This window comes from Rhinolophus sinicus, linkage group LG15 (assembly GCF_036562045.2).
Source record: "Rhinolophus sinicus isolate RSC01 linkage group LG15, ASM3656204v1, whole genome shotgun sequence".
Taxonomy (NCBI): domain Eukaryota; kingdom Metazoa; phylum Chordata; class Mammalia; order Chiroptera; family Rhinolophidae; genus Rhinolophus; species Rhinolophus sinicus.
In genome coordinates this window covers 34,462,064-34,480,277 of record NC_133764.1, presented here as the reverse complement: position 1 = coordinate 34,480,277, position 18,214 = coordinate 34,462,064, and the positions used below count along the sequence as shown (strand labels likewise).

Sequence of the window (18,214 nt, the reverse complement as noted above, 5' to 3'; positions counted from 1 at the left end):
TCAGGGGAGAAGCCTAGAAACTTATGCCTTGCCTCCTTCAGGGACCACCTTGGGGCTGTTCTAAAGTGTTAACACAGACAACAGAACATTTTGTCTCTGACAGCAGTGGGATAACTCAGTGTGAATTCCTCTGGGGGATCTGAACTGTTCTGATAGATCATTTGTGTGCTCATAAGATTGGATGTTTCAGCCCCTCAGAAATTCGCAGTACATCTCCACTTCTTTGGGGGCTGCCAGTTGAGAACTAACATTTCCTTCATGGTTTTGTGCTTAGTCATCTTCCCACCATTTGTCCCCTGGAACTGGTCTCACTAGGTGGCTTCTCAACTGCTAAATGCAATGGACACTGTTTGGTGCCGTGTTGGACTTCTGACTGCCTTTGATTCACTTTGCTTGTTTTTCCTTTTTTTTTTTTAAGGAGGGCGCAGCTCACAGTGGCCCATGCGGGGATCGAACTGGCAACCTTGGTGTTATTAGCTCCATGCTCTAACCCACTGAGCTAACTGGCTACCCCTACTTTGCTGTTTATCCCCTTTTCTCATCAGATACGCTCCATCCTTGGTTTGACCGGTACCACTTCTCCTTGCTTTCTCCTCTCTGCTCTGCTCGGTTTTTCTGCAATGTCCTGTGCTTCTGCGGATCCTGTACCTCCGCCCATCCCTTGACTGCTGTCTGCACCCCTGCCCCAGGTTCAGTCCTCTGCCCTCTCCTCTCAGGTAACCTTGCCCACGCCAGACGCTTCAGCTGCTCTCTGTGCACCACTGACTTCCGCTCACCTGTTGGGCAGCTCCAGGATGTTGGTCTGTCCCACCCAACTCAGCCTGTCCAAAGCTGAACTCATCAGCCGTCCCCAAACCCACTGCTTCTCTGGCATTTCCTCTCAACGAGCGTCACCGACACTCACTTATTTGCCTTAAGCCTGAAATGCTTGGCTCTTCTAGACCAGCACTTTCCAGAATTTTATGTGATCATAGAAAAGTCTCTAACAGGACTGTCCAGTATGGGGTCTACTAGCCGCAGGTGGGCATGGAGGACGTGAACTGTGCTTATTGTGACTGCTTTAATTTTAATTTTATTTAGTTTTAACGAGTTTATGTTTAACTGGCTGCGTGTGGCTGGCGGCTTCCACATTGGACAGTACAGTGTAGGTGGCTTCCTTTCTCACCTCCAGCGTCCAGTTGGTCTTTGTCTGTTCCCACTGTGATCTCCTTGTTCAGGCCTCTAGCGTCTCTCCCAGGAAGGACCACAGTGGCTCCCAAGTTGGTTTCCATGCTTCCAATCCTTTCCGAAGCTGTGTTCTTGGAGAGCTCCCACTCCCCTTACAGGACTTTTCTGCAGCGTCGTCTCTCAAGTCAACCGTTTTCTTCTCTCACTCCCATGAACAGGCAGAATTGAGCGCTTTTTCTTCTGTGTCTCTTTTCCTGTTCCTGTTATTACAATTAACATACATGTTATAAATATGATTGAAAATAGATCTGTGTGCGCCTCTGTGGCCTCTTTGAGGAAGTGCCAGTGTGGTGTTTACTCATCGCTTGGTGCCCTGTGTGGGGTGCAGAACTAATAAATGTGTACTGAGCGAATGAAGGAGTGATGTGGATAATCCCCAGTGTGGTCCCTGGCTTTAGATTCCATTATATGCTTCTGATAACTTGTTGTAAAAATTCCATCTATTGAAAAAATCACGTAACTTGAAAACTGAGTTTTCCTAGTACCGTGGAATAAATCAGATTCACTGAAGACTGTTGATTGTAAGATCCCGATTCATGCATACACACACCAAAAAGAGGTAAAAAAATCTTTACTAGGAGTTTGGGATTATGTGTATTTTATTAAGCACGAATTCTTTCAAAATTCGCAATTTGTGTGTGATCTATAGTAGCAATTTTCATTTAAGTACAGCTTTCGCTGAAATAAAATATCCCTTCCCAACCGTTGAAAGAGTTTGTTGAACATTCTCACCTGGGTTTTGCTAAATAAAGGTGATGTTACAATGGAATTGTATTTCCTTGAACTCAAAGCAAACCATGGTGGGGCACTGACTCAGAAGAGACAGTAGAGAAGGAAAGAGGGAACTAGAAGTGGAGAGTTCCTATGGATGGTGGGGACCGGTGGCTGACGGGCTTGCTTCTCTGTGGGGGAAGGGTGGGGGGAAGCCTGTTCTTGATACAACAACATGTTTAGGGAAGGATTTAGGTAGTTTTCAAAGCAGGACAGGGGTGTTTTCTTCTGTCTGTGCAGTAACATCTCAGGAATGTATTTCCAAGCTGGCCTCTCTCCATCCTCCTGCGGCCTCCCCGCTTTCCTTGCCCTCTGCCTGTCCCTTCTCATTCCCAGCGATGCTACCAGTGGCATTCACCTTGAAATAGCCAGAGCAGCATTCTTCTGTATTCAGTTCATCCATTAAGCAAAGATACGGATATTTGATCAGTTACTGTGCTGCGTTCTGGGGAAACAGTGGCCAGTGGGGTGAACCGTGGTCCCCACCTTCACATCACTGCCTAGACTGGCTTCTGCTGCTGATAGGGTCACGTCCACACTCTGGCTCCAGGCAGGAGGCCTTCCCCACCCACCTTCAGCCCACCACCTGGTTGCATCTCCCACTGTAGCACCGTCCCCCCCCGCCCCCTCCCTCCCCCCCAGTGCTGTGCTCAGATTGTCTTCTGCTTGTCAGGTTTACCCCACAGCCCGGCAATTTCAGACTCATTCTCCAAGACTCAGCTCAACTATTCCCTTTTCTATGAAACCTTTCAACTCATTCAGGCTGAGGGACCATCTCCTTCTGCATTCCCTCTACAAAGTTTTTTCATAGATTTGTCGTCAGCAGTGGTTATGTTGTGTGATACTTGATGAATTGACATGTTGATCTCACTCACTGCTTGCTTCTTTCAGTTCAGAGGCTGTGTCATACCTGCCTTCGTATGCCGAGCACCCGCAACACTGCCTCGTATGTGGCAGGTATTCAGGAAGTACCGAAAAGGGAACAGTATTTTTATTGGGGTAATAAGTGCCTTCGTAGCCCAGGAGAACTCACTTACTGTCTTTGTACCCAACAGCGACTCATCCCACCTCGTTTTTGTCCTTTGGCCCCCTCTCCCTAGCACCCCATTAGAATAGTGGCATCAAGTCGGGAATCACGTCTTGTTTTAATCCATCTCTTCATAACCGTGTTTTTTTTCATGTGTGCACTGTGGGTTTTGATAGCAAATTAATGTGCCCCCCCCTTTGTTCTTCCAATGTAAGATTCTCAGGCGATTTAGCAGGAATGAGACTTAAAGAGCAAGCACGGTGGCCAAGGAGCTTGCTGCTATATTGAGCCTCTGCTCCACGTGCCTTCTTCACCCAATAGTATTGGGTTTCTTTCCCCCCCCCCTTTTTTTTTTTTTTGGTGGGGGCAGCAATAATAGGGGATATTGTTTTCTTAAAACTTTGTGTAAATGATCATTTTGACAAGGGAACAAAAGCCCTCAGTCTGATTGGCACAGTATTTGAAATCAAAGTCACAGCTATCGTTATGAGGACCTGATTTCCTGGTGATTGATGTAACGTAATTGCCTCTCGGAGAACTTCCCCTGCGGAAAACAGGAGTGCGGGCAATGAGTGACAAGCTGCACTCAGCCCCCTCCTTCCCCCCAGCTTCTCTCTTGGATCCAGTGAGTCAGTCGGAGGAAGTCGTTTGGTGAGCAGTGGCCAAGAAATCTTCCTGAACAGCACCACACTGAGCGCTTTCTAACTCTAGACATTGTGTGTGAATCAACCTGGTGCTTGGTTTGTGGACCAATTGCTCCTGCATCTTATCATCTCACCTAGAAGCCACAGGCGTTTATAGCGCCTTTTAGCCCTAGAACCAAGAGATTCGATTTGGCCTGCTGCTCACTTAGAAAAGACAGGGGAAAAAAATCACCCCAAATCAATGGGGAAATCGACTCCTCAATCTGGAAGGAATGGTGCAGTGTTATTAAACTATTTCTCTTCATCCTTCTTCTACCCTAGGAAGGTAATTATCTCATGTTGTTTTTTCCTCCTTAGACTCTCAAGAGAAGGAGAGTCTATATATTTTTTGTCTTCTACTCTGGTCTCCCAATAACTTTTACGATTAGAAAAGAAAATTATAAATGCCTTCCCTTTCGCCATGGAAGCTCATTTCATGCTGTGCACTCCTTGGTAAAGAGCAAGATTCTCCTCTCTGCCTTGGTCCTTCGTAGCATTCGTTCAGCAGATCTTTACTGAGCACCTACTGTGTTTTCCTGATCAAGGTGAGGCTCCTTCTCTCGGCCCCTCTTGCCATGGAGCCAAGAGGCAGGGTTCATATCATTTTTATTTTAACCTGTAGTTAAAAGCCCTTTCTCTTCAGGCTTGTCTTGTCTGCCTGTCAGGCTTGTGTTAGTCAGCGCAGGCTAACTGCTGTAACAAACAGCCCCTACAGCCCCGGTAACGGGTTGCTTCTTGCTCAAACCACAGTCCCATTTGGGTAGCTTGGGGTGGGGGTGTCCTGCTCCATACCCTGTCCCATGCTCCTTGCTGTATTCTGGCACCTAGACTCCATTCATCTGGTGGCTCTCAGAGTCTTGGAGTTCTCCCCTAGATTCTCTGCATTTGGCCTGCAGACAAGAAAAGAGCATTAGCAAGGAGGATTTTGTGAGAGATTTTTTTTTCCGCCAAGTCTAGAAATGTTATGTATCTCTTCTGCTCCCATTCCATTGGCCAGAACCGAGTCACATGGCCCACCTAACTGCAAGGAATGCTGGGAAGTGTACTCTACCTGGATGTCCAGGAGGAAGAAGAAATGGAATTTGGTGAGCATGTAGCCGTCTCCCCCGTTGCTGTCAGCTTCCACGTGGGGACAGTTCTGGGCAGTTCTTGGTGCGTTTTTCATCGGTCTCCCTTGGGATCGCTCCCTGAGCTTTGTTCTCAGTTCAGACTTACGCTTCAGTGTGCTGTCCTCTGACCTCAGCATCCTGTCTTTCTACACCCCTTGTTAGTTTACTTCGTCCAGAGACCTCTGTTTTGGACATGTTTTTACAGTCCTCACCTCTCCTTTCCCAGGTTTCTTCCCTACTTTCCTGTGATCGTCTGAATTACTGTCTGCCCAGCTCTCTCACACCTTGTCCTCCGACCTCAGCCTTGCTGGACCAGTCTTACGAGCCATCTTTGCTCCCCGTCTGGGGCTGCCAGGGTCTCTGAGAAAGAGCACACAGCATCAGGGAATCGTGCCAGTCCAGATTCCAGGTCTCCAACTCAGCTGGGTCCTAAGGCGTTGGTCAGCTCTTTCTGTTGTGTATTCGGTGATAATTCAGAGATTCACCAGGCTCCGGAAGCCTCTTCTCAGCCTTCGTCCTCCTCTTAGCGCACAGCTTTGTAAGAGACAGTAAGGCAAGGACACCCGCAGCTGCCTGCTCCCCTCGCTGGACCCAGACTTGTACTGAGGAGCCATCTCCTTTCCTTCAGTCCTAGAAGGCAAGGTGTCTGCTCCCCCAACTCGAGGCAGTTCTTTGTTCTTCCTGTCTGGCTTCTCCCTTTCCTCCTTCCACTAACTATCCCTTTCCCTGCCTAACCCCTCCTCCCCTGGCTCTTTCCGTCAGTCCACACATGCTCGTGTGTCCTTTGTCTTGGGGAAAAAAAAGTTTTCTCTCAACCCTGCGACCTCTCTCTAGCTGCCACCCACTTTCTTTTTTCGTCTTTTCAATAAGACTTCTAAAAAGAGAGGTCCACATTAGCTGTTTTCATTTCTTCACCTCCCATCACTTCTTGACCAGTGATCATCTAGACATCAAATCCAATGGAAAACTGTGTCATTCTGCTGGAATTCCCAGCACATTTGCAATGGGGAGCCTCTGCCTGATTTTAAACATCTGCCCTCTCACTTCTGTGGCCCTCCCAGTTCTTATCCTTTCTTTCTGGAAGTGTCTTACCAACCTCCCTGGGGCTTCTCTTTCTTTGTCTGTCCATTAGAGTAGTGTTTCTCCCCTAGCATTTCATCAGCAGCCCTCTTGTATTTGTACTCACATTCTCTCCTGGGGATCTCACTCAGATTCACAGTTCAACTTAGAACTTGGGGGCAGAGGCTCCCAAATCGATTATCGAGTCAAACTTTCTTTCATGGATGTCAGAATCAAATATTCCCACTCTTGTTGGCTATCTTTACTTGTTTGCCCAATAACCACATATATTTAGTGGGTCTAAAATGGAAACTCGATTTCCTTTTCCCCCGACCTCAGCTTTCTCGATCTCCTTTATTCCTGAGACCTGGAAGAAGGTAATGGAACCAAATCTAGTCAGCCTCTCAAGCCAGAAACCTCAGCATCATTTATCTCTCCTCCCTTTTTTCTAATCCCCCAAACCCCCTTAGTGGCCAAGCCCTGCTGATTTGGCTTCAAGATTTGGCTTTAAGATCGTTATTTCTTGAATCCCTTCCAACTATAACTGGTCTAGTTGAGTCCCTCATTGTAACTTGCCTGGGCCATTCCACTCGCCTCCTTACGCGTTTCTCTGCCCCTGGTCTTGCCCTGTCTCTCCCCAGCCTAAATGTCTGCATTCACTTGCTTTCGAGCCTTCATTGGGTCAGAGTCCATAGCTCCTTACTGGCACCCAAAGCCATGCTGAGCAGCTGAACCTGCGGTTACCTCGGGCAAATCAAATATACCCCTATGGTATGAATCAGAATGAAATCGAACAAAACAACTTTTCCTGGTGCTGTGCTATGCGAGTGGGAACTGTGGCTCAGAGTAAAATTAGTAGTGATAGCATCATATGTGGATTATGAAAGAGCCGAATCTTAAATAACTTAGATGAAAGTCAAAGCTGATGTGCTGTTGAAAACTGTGCAATGACTCAAGTCTCTCTTGTGAATGTAACAACTCCGGTGTGAAAGACACAGGGATGGAATGAAACTGTTATGTGGAATGTGAGAAGAGCAAGTTAATATATTATTTTATATAACATTTTATTTAAAATATGCATATGTAAGTAAATGGTGAAGTAGTGCAAATAGACATTTGACTGTTCCATCCACATCTGCACCTCCAAAAGTTTATATATTCAAGTTTGGCCAACTCTGTCCTCTTTAATGGGAAAATGGAGATTTGCCCTATATTCAGAGTTGGTGTATATTTGGGCAATATAAGCGTCTGTTAGAGTTTTGTTTGACTATTAGGCCAATGACGACGTTTGAGCGCTAGAACACCAGGCCTCAGTGACTGTACCTAGTAACTCCCCAACCCTTAGCTTCAATGAAACAAGCTTAGAGCTGATCAGGTCGGCAAAGCGATAGTGCAGCTTGGGACTCTGAAAAGATCGTGCCTTATAGGATGCTTAGCTCTCCTACATAGGTGAGTGAAGGTTCTAGAAGGCCTTCTGAAAGACCGCTAAATCCAGGTCAGCAAGCAACCACTAACCCCATCAGTTGGTACTGGGTAGAACTGATGTATTTGGGTTCCTTCGAGTGGCTTTGTTCACATCTATGAAAGTTCCTGGATTGAACGTTAATTGAAGGTTCTGTACAGTCCTTTTCTTGGTGCTGTGGTAAAATACCAAAGAAATAGAAGGTATATTTTAGACTTTTGAGCACCTTATAATTTAATGGAGTTCAAAATGTAGACAAAAAATGTTTAGTGTCAGTCTTGAGATGAGTGTAAAGGTCTTCCATCTCATTCTATCTTCATCTCAACGTCCTTGGGTTAATTATTTAATTTAATTCTGACTCGTTTGACTCTAGGAAGAATTTTGCAGCTCTTAAGATGGCTCAATTAACACAAACAGAAAAAAAAAGTACGTCATTAGAAATGGTGAGTTGAGTGCAAGGGCAGTAGAGTTTGCAAGGTGGGATGGGAGCAATTAGCGAAAGTTTCATTTCTAAACCCCACTTAAAAGAATCGGGAAATGGGGGAAATCATTTCTTTTTTTTCCACAAGGACATTCACATTTAGGGTTTAGGTTTGCATTTAGTTAGAACAGAATGAACAAATGGAAGCAGAGATCTGCTGAGGAGAGCTGGTATTTTTTAATGAGGATTTTTTTCCCTTTCTATATTTGCTGTAGTCCTGGCAAGCGTGTGCACAAATAGCCACGATTTGTAAATTGTTCCTGACATATGTTCTGCTCTTTGAATTCCCTGAGTGCCTGCAACATAATTAGAAAGAAGCAATCTTTTACATCAGTAATGGGAAAGGGGCCATGGTTTCAGCATGCAAATAAGATGTTACCTAAACAGAAAATTACAGATGCGCCAGCAACTGTTCTCATGATGGAGGCAGAAAGGGAGCTGTTGGGGCAGCGGGAACCGCTCCTAGCTCTGCACGCTGACATTTCTGTCTGCTGCTCAGAGCCACTGACTGTAGGGAAGATGATGCAGATGAAAGAGCAGGAATGCAAAACGCTCCGGAGAAATGCACGCAGCCTTTATCTGTGTTCCCTTTGTGGGTTGGAGGCTACGGACTTAAAAACAGTTTTTCATGTGCTTCCTCTGCCCTGTAGCACAGCCCCTCTTCTGATACAGAGTGGAAGAGCTAGACACACTTTACAAGGGGTACAGCTCCTAACTTCAGTTGATGACTCATTCATTCATTCATTCATTCATTCATTCATTCACTCACTCACTCACTCACTCTATTTAGTGAGTGTCTGAACAGTTGAGTGTGTACTTAGTGCCATCCTAACCTCTGGGCCACATCAGCATACCAAAGAGACAAAGTGCCTGCCCTTATAGGACTTACATCCAATGGGGGTCCAGATAGTAGACAGATACAATGTTCTCTGGTTGTACGGGGGAAAATAAAGCAGAGTACTAGGATGAAGTGTGACTAAGCTGTTACTTTAGATAAAGATATTAGGGAATGCCTCTCTGAGAAGGTGGCTTTTGAGAAGAGACCTGAATGATGTGAAGGAGAGGACCATTACAGTTTCAGTGGCGAGGGTATCATGTTCAGAAGGAGCCTCCTGGTCGGGGGGGGGGTGCATCCTGGTCATAGGGAGCACCCCAGGCAGAGGGAGCATCACTGAGAAGGCCCTGGATCTGGGAAGTGCTTGGTATCTCCGAGGAACGGCCAGGAGACCAGTGTGAATAAGGGGAGTGTGGACAATAGGCAGCCAGCGAGGTGGACAGGCCTCAGACCACAGGGGCCTTCAGATATTGTTTCAGGGATGACAGAAAGCCATCAGGAGATTTGATCAGAAGAATCACATGAGTGAACCCAAGTTACAAAGTAGTATTCTGGAGGCCTGTGAAAAGTAGATTCTGGGAGCTGGGGGACAAGAGTGGAATCCAGGTTGGAAGGATTTGTTATAGTGGAGGAGAGGGCGGCTTGGGCTGAAGAAACAGTGGTGGAGCTGAGTGTTGGACTGTTGGGATTTGCTGCTGGATGAAGGCTCTGGGAGGAGGGGAAGGGCCAAGGAAGAGTTCTAGACTTCGGGTTGAGTGACTAGGTGAATGGCTGCAGAACAAGTGAGGAGTGGGAGTTCTGGACCCAAGATGCCTTTTAAATATCCAAGTGGCGCTATTGATCAGACAGATGGAGCCATGATTGTGGAATCCATAGCGATGTCTGGGCTGGAGATACCGTAGCAATCCCAGAAGAGGATAGTGTCTCGGAAGCCAGGTAAGGAATATTCCACAAGGAAGAATTGATGAACCAGGTGAAATGCTGAGAGGATAAGGAGGATTAGGTCTGGGAAGTGACTCTGGCGTTGGGCCAGATGGAATCCAGTGGTGACTGACAAGAGCTGTCTTCTTGGAATGGTGGGGATGAAAGGCTGGTTGGCATGGGTCAGAGAGACACTGAGAGACTGACAAGTGAAGAAGTGAAGACAATGGTGTAGAAGACTGTGGAGGAGTTGCATTGTAAAACGGAATAGAGTGGTGGTTGAAGGGGAAGTGACATCTGTGGCAGGAATTTTTTTAAGAGGGAGATGTTCTAGAAAGCATATGCTAATAGGAATAATCTAGTAAAGAGGGAGAAATTGGCGACGCAGGAGAATTGCAACGTTGTTGGGTAGGTGAGAGGGGGTGGGATAGGAGGAAGGCTAGTCCATCTGTGCATCAGGACAGAAGGCAGAGCAGATGACACAAGGACGGGAATGCTGGTGCTTTCGGTGGTGGCAAGCTGAGGAAGCTTTCTTCTGATTTCTCAGTGAAATAAGAAATAAGAAAAGAACATCTACTGGGAGGAAGGAGGTTTTAGAGGATCAAGGAGAATGAAGGTATGGAATAGACTCCTTTGAAAGTGGGAGCATGGCCTCCTGAGATGAATGTAGTAGAAATGCCTAGCAGCCTGGCGAGATTTCAGACCCGGCCGGGCATCATGGCACTATGTTTTTCTCCAGCCTGCGTTAGCTGTTTGGGAACAGGTGTGGAGAGGATGGAAGCATGGCATTGATAAGGCACGTGTGCAGGTAGAAGCCGAGGGTGGTTATAATGCAGGACCACTGCTGGATAAAGACGGAAGTGAGGACACAAGGTGGGTGTTGAAAGTAAACAGGTGGTTGAGCCAATGGCATAGAGGTACGAGTGGGACCAAAGAATTACTGGATTGAGGATTCAGAAGAAAGGAGATGGAAATATATGCGTAGAAGGCCGGTGATCAAATATCTGGGCTGCCCGGAATTGAGATTTTTGGAGGTAGTTCCTTTATAAATAATGCCCTTGGGATTAGTTGGCTGAAATAGTGTGTCGGACTTGCATTGGAGGCGAGGCATGTAAGGAACCAGATAAGGAACCCAGACCAAGGTATTGGATGGCTTATTTACACAAATACTGACATCGTTAATTATGGTGCTTAAATCTCAATAAATTGGAGAAGGGTCTAGGTGAGGACTAGATGATTGGGAGAGATGACCTCTTAGCTGTCAGCATTAGAGGGGTATAAGGATGTTCTAATAGAATTAATTTTAGCTTTGGAATAGATTTCACAGCTGCATAGAACCAACACTTCATTTGAATAAATATGAAACTTAAGTTGAGTATGCAGCAATCATTGCCATTCCAAACTCCGTAATAAGCTGTTTAATCTGAAGATAGGAAGCAGAAGCTAAAGAATAGCTAGTCTGAAAATACAGTCATAACCTAGAAGTTGATTTAAGGATCCAAATCTAGTCCACAGAAAATCTCTTCTATTTTGATAGCCTGCAAGTATCATCAGAAGTCCTTGAGACGACCAGACAAGAATTGCCGTAGTTTGATGGTACTCTAGAAACATACATACGAAAATCATTTCAGTGCTGAAGCATCTTTGTCTGATAGGCTTTTTAAGGTGATGATACTAGGTTGGTGTAAGAGTCATTGCAGTGTTTGCAATTATTTTTAGCTCTTTAAACCGCAGTGACTTTTGCACCAACCTAATGCATCTGAGAAAAGGGAAGTTTCCTTCTGTAGCAAGAAAGATACGTTCTCATTATTGCTGTATTATCACACATACAGTGATGAGTCCCACTCACTGTGCATTGTTCTTTTTCCAGATGAGCCTTAGAATCTCTTTGTCCAGTTTTAAAGTTTTATTATTTTGTCTGGAATTATATTAAAGCTGCTAATGTGAAAAGAGTTACAGTGGCACCTTGGTTTTCAAACGTAATCCGTTCCAGAAGACCGAGTTCTGAAATATTTGAAAACCGAGGCACGGTTTCCCCATAGAAAGTAATGCAAAATGGATTAATCCATTCCAGACCTTTAAAATCAACCCCTAAAACAGCAAATTTAGCGTGAATTTTACTGTCTAATGATACCATAGATCCATAAAATTTACAGCATTCGTAAACCGAAATGTTCATCAACAGAGACGTTCGAAAACCGAGGTACCACTGTAGTAGCTTAAGAGTTCATCACCTTTTTATTCAAGAAGACAGAATGCCCCTTCATCTGTGTCTTATTTTGTACATTCCAGTTTGTCTCACGTTTTCCTTTTTATTAAAACCTGTTGTTTAAAACAGACCCCAGGACTTTCCTGCTTGAGTGCCCCACCGTAGCAAGGTAGTCTGGTCATTGAGGTGTGAATATGATAGTTTAGAACAGGAGGCTACCTGTCAGATTCAAAGCAAGATACGGCGCAGGTGACTAACAGGGTGTGTTTCTTCATCTGAACGTGACATGAAGCTGAAGGCATGTCCTCCATTTACGGAGTGGTCGTCCTGGCTGCAGTTCTGTTCATGGGGTGAGCTGTCTTCCCAGAAAAATAAAACGGGGACGTACAGCCTTGTACAGCAAGAGACGAAGAACAGGGCAGATAGAAAATACACTGTGGATTCATGGTCTGAAATGCAGTTTGAAATAATTCACTGTTCCTACAAATGGCTGGCAACACTCCAACAGCACACGGACCACCACATCGGGCCGTGAGGTGATGCGCTGCTTTGTGGGGCTCAACCGTGGGGCGTTCAGTTATAACACATTCTCCTTCCCATGGGCGGTGAGACAAAATAACAGTGCCTACCTGGGCCCCGCAGGAGAAGGTCACACGTCAGTCTTCGACCTATGACATACGAAGACAGCTTTTCCTTCCCTCCCAAATGGAGGAGCGGGGAGGAGTGGGGCACGTATGGTAGGCATCTTCATGGCTTCCCACGGTGCCAGGTCTTTCTGATGAGATCAGAATACACTTTTATTGGCTGTTTCTCCCTTGCCACTTGCTGACAATGGTCATTTCTCAGTCAAGCCACAGAAAATGTAGCCACTTTCCCCTGAATCACTCACACGCTCCAAGAGAACCGAGACTCAAACCTGGAATATCTTCCGTGTCACTAACTGGCCAGCTCCTACATCCATTGAAACTTTGAAAAGCTTTGGTATTCATGAGGGCTGAGCACCATTTAAACATGACCCAGGAGTGGACCTTACCGGCTCCGTCAGCAAGAAGGCACCATTCTGGGTCGTCTCTGTGATTTTCATCCAAAGTTTTGGCAACAGCCCCCTCCCTATAGAGGCTGTACGGAGGATTTGAAGAGGAAGCAGTGTTGAGGAGACGGCTGGTGCAGGCAGCTATGATAACAGGCAGGCCTGCGAGCCCAGAAGACTCGGGGGTGTCTGTGTTAATAGTATACAGGGTGCTGTGAGTACAACACAGCCCTCGACCGTGCTTTGTATAGGTTTTGCTCACGCGTGCCCGTGCTTCCATTGAGCCAGTCTGCCCGAGTGGCACAGGGCTGAGCGATGCACCCTCTTCATAATTCCACTTATAAGCATCTTCTGCCTCAGGCAGCCTGGGAGATCTTTCATCAAGAAAAGCAGCCGACCCCATCCTGCTGAAGTCTGACGTTTTTCCTCGCTGGTGATCAGAGCTCCAGATGCAACTCAGACGACGAGATTAAACAATTGCAGGAAGTGACTTGAATGAAAGAAACAGCGGAGCAGGCCAGCCTAGAAATAGGGTTTGAAGAAATCCGTGCAGACCTGCACCTCTTGGGATCAGTCCTGGGTTTGTGAAGGAAAATATGCACGGAGCAGTAAAATTAACAATATACAGAGGGTGCCAAAAAAATGTATACACTTTTTAAGAAAGGAAAAAACTGTATTAAAATTGTAATACTCAACATATACCGATAGCAAAAGATGAATACATTTTTGTCATGTGTATACATTTTTTTGGCTCAGAAACATCATCACTCTTAGATTTTCTGAGTGTTTCTCTTCTCCTTGTCTCTTGAATTGTGGGTACAGTAGCCCCCCACCTGCTTATCCACAGGGGATATGTTTCAAGATGCCCAGTGGGTGCCTGAAACAGCTGATAGTACTGAACCCTCTATATACTGTTTTCTCCTTTACATGGAACTATGATAAAGTTCTGTTCACAGTGGTACCTCAGTTTTCGAATGTCTCCATTGACAACCATTTCAGTTTACGAACGCTATAAATTGTATGGATCTGTGGTATCATTAGATAGTAAAATTCATGCTACATTTGCAGTTTTAAGGGTTGATTTTAAAGGTCTGGAACGGATTAATCCATTTTGCATTACTTTCTATGGGGAAACTGCCTCGGTTTTCGAACGTTTCAGAACTTGAATGGTCTTCCCGAACAGATTACGTTAGAAACCTGAGGCACCACTGTATATAAATTAGGCACAGAGAGATTACAGCAATAACTACTAATAAAGCAGAACTGATGTAACAATATACTGGAATAAAAGTTATGTGAATGTGGTCTTTCTCACAATGTCTTACTGTACTGTGCTCACCCTTCTTATGATGATGATGTCAGAGGATAAAACACCTGTTTCATTAGGTCGAGCACTTTCACCTTTACACTTACAGGAAGCACTTCACTGCTTCTCTCTGGCGTATCTGAATTGCCAGCATCACTACTCTTGTACTTTGGGGCCATTGTTAAGTAAAATAAAGGTGACTTGAACACGAGCCCTGCGACACCACGACTGTCAGTCTGGTTGCCGAGATGTCTCCTAAGTGACTAATTGGCGGGGAGCAGCTACAGCTGGGAGACTCTGGGCAGAGGGATGAGTCACGTCCCAGGCGGGATGGAGTGGGGCAACACGAGATGTCATCATGCTACTTAGCAGGGCGTACAACTTAAAACCTATGAATTGTTAATTTCTGGATTTTCCATTTAGTATTTTTGAACCCCTGTGGACCATGGGTAACTGAAACTGTGGAAAGAGAATCCATGCATAAGGGGCGACTGACAACTGTATATGGAGTGTGTTTCTTAAAGAAGGAAAACGCTGTTGTTTCAATCGCGCCCTTAGAATGCCATACTCTGGAGGGCTCAGATAATTGAGTATTACTGTTACTAACAATGACACCCACCTCTAGCAGATGTCGCAGGATGGAGGAATGAAACCCACTAATCAGGCCTAGCCAGTACCTTCCTGTTCAGTAGAGACTGAAGAGAGAACAACAGGATCTGGAGCTTCAGGAGAGAAGCTAAAGTAATTTGCCTGTGAGGCAAAGTACACACATTTATTTGAGCAGCTGGCATGTTTTCACATATATTAGAGCAGGTTTTATGAAATTGGGGACCTCTCTTGTTTTGAAGACAATTTAGAAGGCATCTTCTTGTCATTTGCAACTGAGAAATTTCTGAGTCAACAACGGATCTTGTCATATTTCCCAAAGTGATCTGTGGAATGCCAGCTTCACAAGACGCTCATTAAAATAATAAAAGGATTGGAAGAAGTTTGTGAAGTGTCGTATATTGTCTTTTGGCAGAGTAATAATCCTCACTTAACACTCACATTTCCACAGAGGCTGTGGAAATCCTACCGAGAAGAGACTCACTTCACATGATTTAACCCAGAATTTCCCAAACACCGTAAATAACTTCCTGAGGTACGACAGACACGTAGTAAACTGCAACACATTTAAAGGGTACAATCTGGTGACTTCTGACGTGTGTACACCCGTGAGAACATCACCGCCATGAATTCCTTTGTATCGCGGTTAAATTTCATTGTATGGTTATATCAGATACGTTTGTCCCTTCACTACTGACAGACATTTAGGTTGTTTCCAGTTGGGGCTATTACAAACAAAGCTGCAGTGAACATTCATGCACAAGCATAAGTCTGTGTATGGACATAGGCCTTTTTTTTTTCTTTTGGATAAATACGTAGGAGTGGAATGGCTGGATCTTAGGGTAGGTGTATGTTTAATGTTTTAAGAAATCGCCAAATAGCTTTCCAAAGTGGTTCTGCCATTTTCTTTTTTTTTTTTAATTTAATTTTATTAAATTTATTGGGGTGACAATTGTTAGTAAAATTACATAGATTTCAGGTGTACAATTCTGTATTACATCATCTATAAATCCCATTGTGTGTTCATCACCCAGAGTCAGTTCTCCTTCCATCACCATATATTCGATCTCCCTTACCCTCATCTCCCACCCCCCACCCCCACCCCCCTTACCCTCTGGCAACCACCAAACCATTGTCTGTCTATGAGTTTCTGTTTCTCATTTGTTTGTCTTGTTCTTTTGTTGCTTTTGGTTTATATACCACATATCAGTGAAATCACATGATTCTCTGCTTTTTCTGTCTGACTTATTTCGCTCAGCATTACACTCTCAAGATCCATCCATGTTGTCACAAATGTTCCTATATCATCTTTTCTTACCGCCGAATAGTATTCCATTGTGTATATATACCACAACTTCTTCATCCATTCATCTATCGAAGGACATTTTGGTTGTTTCCATGTCTTGGCCACTGTAAACAAAGCTGCAATGAACATTGGAGCACACGTGTCTTTATCTCTAAATGTTTTCAGATTTTTTGGGTAGATACCCAGGAGAGGGATTGCTGGGTCATATGGCAATTCTATTCGTAATTTTTTGAGGAACCTCCACACTGCCTTCCATAACTCTGCCATTTTCTCTTGCTCTTGGCAGTTGGTGAGCGCTCCAGTCCCTCCACGTCCTCCCAACACTTAGTATGTTCAGTCTTTATAATCTTAGCTTAATAGGTGTGTAATGGTATTTCCTTGTGGTTTGAACTTGCATTTCACTGCTGAGTAATGAGTGTGTTCCCATGTGCTTGTGTGTCCCCAATTCTGCCCAACTCAGGGAGTCTGCCAGGTTCCACCTGGGGTCCCTGTCCTGGCTCTGCCTCCTGGGAGCTCCCTCAAGGTGGGGAGCTGGGAAAATTGTAGGGTTCTCTTGATTCCCCCTCTCTCAGAGACCATTGTCTTTTATTGTCTATTGCCCACTTGAAAATGGGGTTTCCTGTATTTTGCCTGTTTTGTTTTGGTTTTGTTAGGTGGAAGGGCAAATTCAATTCCTGTTACTCCAGTTTTGCTGTAAACAGACGCTTCTAAACAGACAGTTTTATGTTTATCTGACTATGAAAATTAGTTTTCCTTGTCTTTTTTAGCTCACAGAACTTTACTTCTCTGGAAAACATATTGGCAAAGATGAGATTATAGTTAACATACTTAGTCAGGGAACCCTATGATTTTGATTAATATGTAGCAGATGTATTTGAATTATAGCCACAGTAATACTTCGTTGCGTTCTGATTGTGTGAAATGTATTTGATATGTGTCATCTTCATATATCAGGTTTGTAGTTGAGGCAGATGTCATCTTTTCCATTTCAAAAACAAGGAAAGAATGTCACACATGTTTTTTAATGAACACGTTTCAGTCTTACTGACTCATAGTGAATATAGGCCTAGAAATACCCATTTGCCTTTATTCTGGTCATGTTGAAACCTCCAAGGGATGTACCACTGGATATGGGAGTTGATGTAGAGCTTATCTCGAATCCGTCACCACACTGCTGCAAATGTGAACTTTCAAAAATGCAGAATTGATGCCGTGATTTTTTCTATTTAAGGCTTAACCTTTTCCCACAGTTGTAGGATAAAGTCCAAAATCCTTAACATGAGATAAAAGCTTTTATTATCTGTCTCTTGCCTCTCTTGATTGCATCGTCTCTCGGTTTTCCTCGGGGCTACCTGAGGGTCCAGAAAGAGCGCCTCATTCTTGTCCATTTCCTTGCTGCTAAGAAATGTTCCTTCTGTCTAGCGAACCCTTTATCTTTCAAGATGGTGCAGGCCTCTCTTCTGATCTTAAGACTTCTTGGACTTCGCAGGTCGAGTCAGGCATGACTTTCTCTTGCTCCTGCAAACCCAACACCAGTGCCGCCATTTTGTATGAGAACTGCCCACATCCTCCTCTCCCAGCAGATGCACTAGAGCACGAGTGTTTTTAAGGCAGTGACTTGGTCTCTGTTCATCCCTCCATCTCCAGCCTCAGACAGTGGCTGGAATAGGGGCACCCAAGGAGTGAGCGCACCGAGGCCATCTTTCTTCCTTGTGCAGACGTAGCATCTCAGACAATCAGCAAATACAGCCAAAGCCTCCTAAGTGTGCCTGTGAGATGCCTGGGTGAGTCATAAAACGCCGTCCAGGTGTCTCCCAGTCCAGGTAGTTTAGTAGTCCTCGTGTAACACAGAGCTTTTCTGCAGTTCAGAGCAGCGCCCACGTCTCACGTGGGTCCTCACTCAGAGGGTGCTGCGTTTGATCCGTCTGGACCGCAGCTTGGGCTGCGAGGTCCGGTGAGTCTCTCTGGCCTGTCTGAGACAGCATAGGTTTCCCCAGGCTGTCAGAGCAGCTGATTCCTTCAGGCTGCTTGTCTGTCCTGTTTGTCAGTCTCTCCCAGAGAAGGTTCAGCTTCATTAGACTTCATGTCCGAGTCTCTCACGGTCCTTAAATCCTGTAGAATGAGGAGGTGTTTGGTTGTTGGTAAGATTTGTTTGTCCTTTGTTTTGAAAGAGGTGCTGCAT

General features: G+C 45.1%; 1 protein-coding gene and 1 pseudogene across 4 annotated transcripts in view; one reads left to right on the top strand and one right to left on the bottom strand.

Moving 5' to 3' along the window:
• The window catches only part of SLC39A11 (solute carrier family 39 member 11), a 359,240-nt gene that overhangs the window by 186,434 nt on the left and 154,592 nt on the right, over positions 1-18,214 (top strand). The window lies entirely within an intron of this gene.
• Positions 1-18,214, bottom strand: part of LOC141568952 (receptor expression-enhancing protein 3 pseudogene) — a 31,500-nt pseudogene that overhangs the window by 7,380 nt on the left and 5,906 nt on the right.